Raw genomic sequence first — 10,647 nt, 5'->3', positions numbered from 1 at the left:
GGGTAGAGACAGTAATTAACTCCTCCAGTGTGGCTGGAATCTCCCTAGTGGCCAGAGCGTCCTTAATGTGATCAGCCAGCCCCCTCCAAAATATGGGGATAAGGGCTTTATCCAACCACTCCAGCTCTGAAGCTAAAGTTCGGAAACGGATGGCAAATTGGCTGACCAAGGACTCACCCTGAGTTAATGCCAGCAGTTGGAGCGCCGTGTCATGGGTGACTTGAGGTCCTAGGAAGACCTGTTTCAGAGTGCTCAGAAACAACGGAGCACTCTGCACCACACGATCGTCACGCTCCCACAGCGGCGTAGCCCATTCCAACGCCCTGTCCGACAAGAGGGACACAATAAATCCCACCTTAGCCCGCTCTGTGGGAAAGTGTGCAGCCAGTAGCTCGAGGTGGATAGAGCACTGACTCACAAGTCCCCTACAAGATCTGCTTTCTCCAGAAAATTTTTCTGGCAGTGGGAGGCGCGAAAATGTCGGAACAGGGGTGGCAGTGGACAAGGTTGCTGCAGCCACGCTAGCAGCCTGTACAGCAACTGCGGAAATATCCACAGCTGAGGTTGAGCTCTCGAGAGCCGCCAACCTACCCTCCAGCTGCTGGATATACCGCAAAGATTGCTGTATGTCCGCCATTTACTAGCCAGACCCTGGCGCTAGTATTATGTTAGGGCTAGCGGAACGCACCAAATGAATATATAGATTTTATTATGATAGATGCGTTCGCAGCCCAGGGTCCACCGTGCAGGAGAACCTGCTGCCAGCAAATAGCAGAACTAAATGGCGGTGTTAGCTAACTCTGTTACTTCACAGAGCAGCCGTGAACTCAAAGCCCTGCGCCCTGCTAGACTCCACAGAGGCACAGGCTAACTGCCTAAACAAGAGCAGTCAGTGGTCATGCATGCACACGAAACTCCTCGCCGGAGGTGCCAGCATTCTAGGGGCTTATTTCGGCCAGGTCCCTGAATACCCAAGCATACAAACTCCTCGCCGGAGGTGCCAGCATTCTAGGGGCTTATTTCAGCCGGGTCCATGAACACACTCAAACAAGACCACACTGGCGCAAAGTACATAAATAAAGAGCAATACTAGCGCATGGCCGTGCGGCCATGCGAACCTTAAATAGCTGCAGCACGCACAGGACCTTCCAGGAAGGACCAATGAGAGGCTGCCACAGAGCGTGAACACCTACAGGACCTTAGCTGCAGTGTCTGATCATGTGACCCTCGATCTCCACTGAGAGATCTTACTCTGGGCATGCTCAGAACGAGAAAAGCAGGACTTAGTCCCAGAAGCGTCTGCTTGCCGCTGCCCAGCACTGACCCCAATGACAGAAGCAGGAAAAGCAGCAGTAACTCTCTGTACAGAGTCAGACTGAGCGAGACGCTGGGACCGACGTCTCCGCTGAGCAGACTCCACTGCGGCAGGAGAAGAATGGGAGACCACAGCGGAGATGGCCCGAGATTCCCCCTGTGCAGAGACGGGAACTCGAACCCTAACAGGTGCATTCGCAGCCCGGGGTCCACCGTGCAGGAGTACCTGCTGCTAGCAAACGGTGGCACTATATGGTGGTATGGACTAACTCAGTTAATTCACCGAGTAGCCGTGAAAGCAAAGCACTGTGCCCTGTTAGACTTCACAGAGGCACAGGCTAACTGCCCAAACAGAGAGCAGTCAGTGGTCACTAGTGTTGAGCATTCCGATACCGCAAGTATCGGGTATCGGCCGATACTTGCCGGTATTGGAATTCCGATACCGAGATCCGATACTTTTGTTGTATCGGGAATCGGTATCGGGATTAATATCAATGTGTAAAAGAAAGAATTAAAATAAAAAATAGGGATATACTCACCTCTCCGGCGCAGCCTGGACTTTACCGCCGTAACCGGGAGCCGTTGTACCTAAGAATGCACGCTTGAAGGGCCTTAGATGAGGTCACTGCGCTCTGATTGGTCCGTAGCGGTCACGTGACCACTACGCGACCAATCACAAAGCCGTGACGTCACCTAAGGTCTTTCAAGCGCTTGAAATACCTTAGAAGACGTCACGGCTTTGTGATTGGTCGCGTAGCGGTCACGCGACCGCTACGGACCAATCAGAGCACAGTGACCTCATCTAGGGCCCTTCAAGCGCACATTCTTAGGTACAACGGCTCCCGGTTACGGCGGTAAAGTCCAGGCTGCGCCGGAGGGTGAGTATATCCCTATTTTTTATTTTAATTCTTTCTTTTACACATTGATATGGATCCAAGGGCCTGAAGGAGAGTTTCCTTTCCTTCAGACCCTGGGAACCATACAGGATACCGTCCGATACTTGGTGTCCCATTGACTTGTATTGGTATCGGGTATCGGTATCGGATTAGATCCGATACTTTGCCGGTATCGGCCGATACTTTCCGATACCGATACTTTCAAGTATCGGACGGTATCGCTCAACACTAGTGTTCACGCATGCACACAAAACTCCTCGCCGGAGGTGCCAGCATTCTAGGGGCTTATTTCAGCCAGGTCCCTGAATACATACAAACTCCTCACCGGAGGTGCCAGCATTCTAGGGGCTTATTTCAGCAGGGTCCCTGAACACACTCTCACGTGACCACACTGGCGCAAAACACATAACATAGAACAATACTAGCGCATGGCCGTGCGGCCATGCGAGCCTTAAATAGTTGCAGCACGTACAGGACCTTCCTGAAGGACCAATGGCCTCGGCTGCAGTATCTGATCATGTGACCCTCGATCTCCACTGAGAGATCTTACTCTGAGCATGCTCAGAACGAGAAAAGCAGGACTGAGTCCCAGAAGCGTCTGCTCGCCGCTGCCCAGCACTGACTTCAATGGCAGAAGCAGGAAAAGCAGCAGTAACTCTTTGTACAGAGTCAGACTGAGCGAGATGCTGGGACCGATGTCTCCGCTGAGCAGGCTCCACTGCGGCAGGAGAAGAATGGGAGTCTGCAGGGGAGATGGCCCGAGATTCCCCCTGTGCAGAGGCGGGAACTCGACCCCTAACAGCCAGTAAACAGTTAATTACCAGCGATCGCAAAACAGGGGTTGGTAAAAACCGACCCCGATCATGTTTTTTGCTACGCCCGGCAGCCGAGACCCCAAAGATCTTCCGGGTGCCGGCCGGCGGGCACACTGCGCATGCGCCCGCCATTTTTTGGCCGGAACAATATGGCGGCGCCCATCGGGAGCCACGAGGAGCACCGGGGGAGACAAGTGAGTATCGGGGGGCTATCAGGGGCGATCGGGGACCCCATTTCTCTGTCCTCTGATGTGCGATCACATCGGAGGACAGAGAAATTAAATGGGAAATCGTGTTTTTGGGGTTTTTTTGCGACCACCGGTAAACGGTTAATTACCGGCGATCGCAACTCGGGGGTCGGTAAAAAACCCCCGAATCATGTTCTCTGGGGTCTCGGCTACCCCCGGTAACCGAGACCCCAGAGAAAATCCGACTCTGGGGGGCGCTATTCACTTTTTCCACAGCGCCGTCAATTAACGGTGCTGTGGTTTAAGTACCCTTAACTGACGCCGTTAAAAGGCGTATCGGCGGTCGTTAAGGGGTTAATTCCAACAGCTGCAACTTTTTTCTTTTCTTTTTTTTTTGCGTTGATATTGGTAAAATAATGTATGTGCCTTAGTCTTGAGACTTTTTGTAAATGTTCCCTTTTATGTACAGGTCACATAAACAACATACACACATGGTTTACTGATGGATTTCACTTGGATTTTGTGGGAAATCTATGGTGAAATTCTCTTTGAATCTGACAATGTACAATCATGGTTTAAAGTGTTGGCACCCTTGAAATTGTTTCAGAAAATGAAGTATTTCTCCCAGAAATTTATTGCACTTACACATGTTTTGTTATACACATGTTTATTTCCTTTGTGTGTATTGGAACAACACAAAAACAAAAGGCAAATTGGACATCATTTCACACAAAACCCCCAAATTCTTGGCACCTTTCCAAAATTGTGGGTAAACAACTATGTTTCAAGCATGTGTTGCTTGTTCAAACTTACCTGTGGCAAGTAACAGGTGTGAGCAATATGAAAATCACACCAGAAACCAGATAAAAAGAGGACAAGTTGACTCAATATTTGCATTGTGTGTCTGTGTGTGTCACACAAAGCATGGACAACAAAAAGAGGAGAAAAGAACTGTCTGAGGACTTGAGAACCAAAATTGTTGAACAATATCAACAATCTCAAGATTACAAGTCCATCTCCAGAGATCTTGATCCCCACGGTGCACAACATAATCAAGAAGTTTACAACCCATGGCACTGTAGCTATTCTCCCTGGAAGTGAATGGCAGAGAAAACTTGATGAAAGGTTGCAATGCCGAATATTCTGGATGGTAGAAAAGCAGCCCCAATCAAGTTCCAAAGAAATTCAAGTCATCCTGTAGGCTCAGAGTTCATAACTTTCAGCGCAATCTATCTGTTAACATTTGAATGAAATGAAACGCTATGGCAGGAGACCCAGGAGGACCCCAATGCTCGAGTATTCAGTGGAGCATACAGTGCTATCACATTATTTATACATTGAGATAACAGGGCATTTGAACAATCACACAGCTTCAATAGGAGACCTGATCTGGGAGAAGCCAATGCTGAGGGCTGGTGATTTTGCAAGATTTATAACAGAAGCTTGTCAGGAGCTGAAAGGAAGGGGGAAGTAGGTGAGCAAGTAACTCTGGTGTATAGAAATCATGTACAGGAGAAAGGTGGATGGGATATTAAAAGTTAATCCCTATCATCGTATGTGACAACTTTGCACTCTTAATGTGGGTCTGGGCAGGCATGTGCACAGAAATCAGCTGTACACTATGAAAGATAAAAGCTGTTACTGCAGGAGAATAAAGGCAGAGAGAAAAAGAAACTCAATTGCAAACTTGTTTCTTTTCATGATGTCTAACTTACAAAACAAATGTAATATAACATGATAATACCTCTGTAAAGATCTGCTGTATATATAATACTGTACATTGAATACAAAGAATGACAACCTATCTTTGTATCCTTAGCGGGAGACTGATATATAATAAAGTCGTGTGATCGCAGCAATGATTTCAGTACACTGACTTTTCTCTGCTTTGGTTAAGTGATGAAGACCAAGGTGATGGCCTCACTGATAGAGCACCATGGTCATTAGAATGGGGATCCTGAGACCCCCATTCTTCCTGATATCACAATAAGAAGGAGTTTGAATAGAGCAGTGGTCAAGCATTCAAAGTCTATGGGATGGAAGAAGACAGAACTTGAGATGCAACATGAGCTAGACATCTTGTAGTGACTGGATTGCAGCTTTATGGTATATATAACATGGCTGACCATGATAAGAGGTTCCCGTTAGTGACGAAGGAAGGAGAGGTCTGCAGCATACATGGCCGAGCTTTGAAAGGAAAGGTTACACAAAGTTGCTGAACATCATCCATCGAAGCAACTTAATACTCTAAGAATATCTGTGTATTTCCATTTTATACAACTGCATGACCAAGGACTGACCACTATACCAGTACTAAATAATACCCCACTGCATTGTCCTCAGGGGCTAGATACAAAATGTGCCACCGGACAACCAGGGACTGGGCACAATACATACCACTGAGATAACATAACAACGAGTGACTGATCTGGATTGCATAAAAATAATAACCTAAATTGTGAAAATACTAGGGATAGAAACTATGGCGTTGAATATTTGACCGATTATTCTCCAGGGAACACAGTTGGATTCACGTTTATTCAGAGAAAATAATAGAAGGTATAAGAAGGTTACATCTGTAAGACGACATCTATCTTGTCAACACAGATTCAGACATTATCTACGTGCCTCAATATACAGAAATGCTGGTGAGAATAGCAGTTTCCAAGATTTTTCCATAGGAATGGTGTTGAAGAGAACCTGTTGACTCTCGTTCTTACATGTTTTAGGAAATACTTGAACTCCATATGAAATGACAATTCTGGATTCCCCACAAAGCAGCCAAGTATGAAGGCAATAGACACTTACTATATTGCTCTGGCCAAGGGCTTGTTGTAGATAGCACATGTTATTTTTCTCATTAAAAAATTATTTTTAGAATTTTAGATATGCAATTTTTTTTTAATAAGGTTGTCCACTACTTTTTTTTATGGATTTCCTATCCTTAGGATAGGTCATCAATGTCTGATAAGTGGAGGGGCAACACCTGGAACCCCCGCTGATCAGCTGTTGCTGGCACCGGTGGTGGACATAAGTTCTTGGATGCTGCCTGAGCACGGCAGCTTTGTCATTTTGTGACACACCTGTCCTGGGTATCTTGGGCTCCGCTTCCTTCCCCGGGTCCGCTGCCCTCTGTTGTGCTCCTCGTTGGATTTTGCAGGTGGCCCAGAGTGGATCAATGATATAATATCTCTAGACCTGTGTAAGGCCCATTTAGACACCTGTGTCTTGGGATGAAGACTCTAGTCCTATATTTGGTATGCTCCACTATCTGTTATTTTTGCGTTTGCGTATATCTTTGCTGGGTTCTGCTTCACCAGTCCTGCTGCTCCTGAAATTCTGATGGTGCCTAGTCCTTGCTCCACATGCCTTCCTGCATCAATGATTTGGGTCCATGAACCCACCTGGACCTGATGCTTCGTGACTCCACCTCATCTGGTGAGTCCTAACACATTTCTATAGTGGCCACCGCCGGGAACAAGGGGCAGATCTGCAGTACCCGGCTGCGACCACTATAGCTGTGACGACGCTAACAGCTGATGAGCGACGGTGCCAGGTGTCACATCCATGCTCATCAGATATTGATGGCCACCAATAAAAAAGCATTGGCCAACTCTTTAATGATCAATTCTATGTTTGGAATCATATAAACCTGTTTTGTTTTTTTTCAAGTATCTTAACCCTCAAGTCTGAACTATGCCGAAAAATACTGATGATTATTTGGCATCTAATAGGTTAAGCGATGATTATCAGCTGAAACCAATTTGCTTTGTGGCCCCCACCACTAGCAGGATACATTTTTCCTTTCCCGTTTACGTTGAAATGCTTTCTTCAAGCCAAAACACACAAGGCAGCCAAATTACTGACATGTGTTTCTGCCTGGTACCCAAATCCTGAATTCTTTCATGTCCTCTTAGTCTGAACCCTCTCTGCTGTTTATTTAAAGTACTGGGAGCACTTCGGAGCGATTAAAGGCCAAACTTTATAATAAATAGAGAACAGGGCTCTTAGGGAAGAAAAACACTACAATTTATTTGTTTTTTGGAATTCGTCTTTTAGCAACATGGAAACGGTGTTCATGTAGTTTCTTGGGAATGCTGGGAGATGATGTCATACGCAGACTATACACAGAAACGTTGCGGAGCACAGGGAATTGTGTGCCCTTCTTGGTCATGCTGAAATATACAGCGATGCCAAGTGTTTATAAACACACTGAAACGAAATGCAACGAGATATACCCCTTATATACCGCAAAGCCCAGTCATACCATGCCTTGAAGTAGATCGGAAATATTCATGCTTTTATTGCATTTAATAAAAAAAGTTGCCAACTTTTGTCAACAGATTTTAGAGTGATAAAGTAGGTTAGAAAAAAAAAAGAAGACAGGGATAGTTTGGAGGTTGAGATAATTTGCTCAGTACCAAATTTATTAGGACACTTTAACAAGAACAAAACAACGCGTTTCAGCCCACAACGGCCTTCATCAGGTATTATATGTGCTTTTAAAAATGTTTTAAAAGAAAGTTGTCTTTATAGACTGGTGACTCCTAACACATAGCACGGGTGTGCCTGAATTAATTGGGATTAACACTCCACCCCAAGTGAGTCAGTGTGATCTTAAACCAATCCTGGTGTATCAAAATGTTATAATGGTATATAAAAAAAAATTATATATATGTAAATAAATATACAAGACATATTATAAATTGTAAAGTTACACAGTAAATCCTTTCCAAAAGTATTTAAAAAACAGTTAAATTACATATCGTCTTAGCAAAATTTAAAATTTAAAAGTTCGGAAAGGACAAAAAAAAACAAACAATGGATAAAAAAAAAAAAATTTAAAGGAAAAGAAAAAAAAAAAAATAAAAATAAAAAAAAAAAATAAATGAATAAATTAGAGTGATAAAGTAGTAATAAAAAGTTTTTAGAAGTATTAAAAATCAAAAAATAAACATAAAAGCTTGAATCGCCCCTATCCCCAATACAAAAAATGAAAAAAATAAAGCAAACATGTATATATGTAAAATATAAGCGCTCCCATTTGTAGTTAATAGAGCCACTGTCTCAAAACGCACCGACTGCCTGTGTGCTCAGAAATAAGTGTAATAAATATATACAAAAAACTAGTGCTCTAATAAAAACTTTTCAATACTAAATAATCAGACACAAAGCTCATTTCAAATTAACTTTTCAGCACATTTAAGTGTAGGGGTCCCTGATGAAGTAGATCGTCTTTCTCCTAAACGAGTTTGATGAATTCTGACCTGCAAGACATTCTGTAGACCAGAGGTGGACAAAATGTTTTGGTCCAAAAGTCATCATGCCATATTGAACCAATCCCAAGGGCCCCAAAAAAACTTAAAGGGGTATTTACATGAATACATCACCAGAACCACCATCAGTACATGAATACATCACCAGAAACAAGTTTTGAGTATTTGAGAAGGATTTTAAATGATTCTGCTCAGTTTCTGCTCCAAAAAGTAGGTGTGAACATACAATGAGTTTTTTTAGCTGAAAATGATCAGAATCTTATCAAATCCTCTTCATAACCTCAAAATTCTAAGTTTTGCAGATTTTTAACCTTTAACATAGCCAAGAAGTTTTGGATTGCTAAATGTGTATAAGATCAAAACTACTGTCAGCATATGAATGCAGCACAGAACCATTGTCAGCACACGAATGCAGAGCCAGAACCATCATCAGTACATGAATGCAGTATCACAACTACCCTCAGTACATGAATGCATCGTCAAAACCACCGTCAGTACATAAATGCAGTGTGAAAACCACTGGCAGTACATTAATTCAGTGTCAGAACCACATGAATACAGCTCCATAACCACCATCAGTACATGTATACAGCACAAAGCTTAATTAAAGTATCATTATACATACCTTTAAATAAACATATCTCCCATGCTCCACTCCTAAATAACTAATTGCCCCTTACTGTGCTTCCTGCACAAAGTATCCTACCCACACTGTCTGACTCCATAGTAATCCCCATACTACTCCGCTCCATAATGTCCCTCCCACACTGGCCCTCTCCATAATGTCCCCCCGACACTGCCCCACTCCATAATATCTCCCCACATAGCCCCTCTCCATAATATTCCCTCCACACAGCCCCTCTCCATAATATCCCCCAGACACAACCCTTCTCCATAATGTTCCCTCACACTGCCCCTCTCCATAATGTCCCCCAAAACTGCACATTTCCATAATGTCTCCCCCACGTTGCCTCTCTGCATAAAGTCCCTCCCACCGTACATAATACTATTCCCCCTTTCATAACCCCGCAATGTCCCAAATTTACCCATAATGCCCCCCATATCTCCATAGTGTTTCCTATTGCCCCATAACGGCCCCCATAGTGTCCCCTGGAAAGTAATACCAAACAAAAAACAAACAGTTCATCTTCGGCTCCACATGTAGCACTTACTGATACCCACTGCATCCTCACCATGTCTGTGGCCTGGCGCCAGCAGCAGTGTGATGACACCAGCAGCATGCTGATCTCATCACACCAATGCAGGTCGGGGCCAGAGCTGATGAGCACTGCATGAAAGACACAAATACATCTGATTATAGGAAGGATTGAGTGGCGCCTCTTGGGCAGGATAACGTCCTTCGGAGTGGCCCGCATTCCGCATGTTGTGCAGGCCAGCTGTAGACTGTAATGTCATAATCAGCAAGCAAAAGACTCCCACTCCACCCGCCGGGACATAGCAAATCAAAATCCTTAACCATAGGATATTTCTCTTGGCAGTTTATATTTTCTCTTGCTCATATTTTTCATTTAAGAAGCAACGAAAAAAACATTTTCCATCTATTCGGGTCGTGGCACATTCATCCTATCTAACAGATTAGTTTTATGGTAGGAACAACTCTATTAGATGGTAGCTTATTTCGTACAACAAAAAACCTAAAGAGATGAACTGGAATATAAGTTGGTGTGCATGCAGCGTGTAAGCGCATGTTCATACTGGCCACTAAACAGACAAGACCCAAGATAAAGACTTAAAAAGCAAATACCCTGCAGTAAATAAATAAACAGCAATAGTGTATAAAATTAATATAGAGAGCTTAGTTAACATAATTTTGATTAAAAAAAATGTAAAAGCCATCCAACGGCGTCATGGTGACCCTATTCAGGACTGTCTTAACCTGTAATATTTTAATGTTACCATTTGTCATGTTTCATTTTTTTGCATTCTGTACATATAAAAGAGTGGCCTCCCTTTTCTTTGAGCTGGACATTACATTCATGCAGTTCCCCATGCTTGGGTATCCATTATTTAGGTCTCAATCCTTCTCAGCCCTTATCCACATGTACGTCACTTTTCAAATGCTATAGGGTCACCGTGACGTTGTGTGATGATGACTTTTAACAATTTTTAATAAAATAACTCTGCTAAGTAAGAACCT

The sequence above is a fragment of the Ranitomeya variabilis genome, chromosome 2 (genome assembly GCF_051348905.1).
Source record: "Ranitomeya variabilis isolate aRanVar5 chromosome 2, aRanVar5.hap1, whole genome shotgun sequence".
In the NCBI taxonomy this organism is placed as follows: domain Eukaryota; kingdom Metazoa; phylum Chordata; class Amphibia; order Anura; family Dendrobatidae; genus Ranitomeya; species Ranitomeya variabilis.
The sequence above is the reverse complement of the archived record's forward strand: the minus strand, read 5'-3'. Positions refer to the sequence as shown.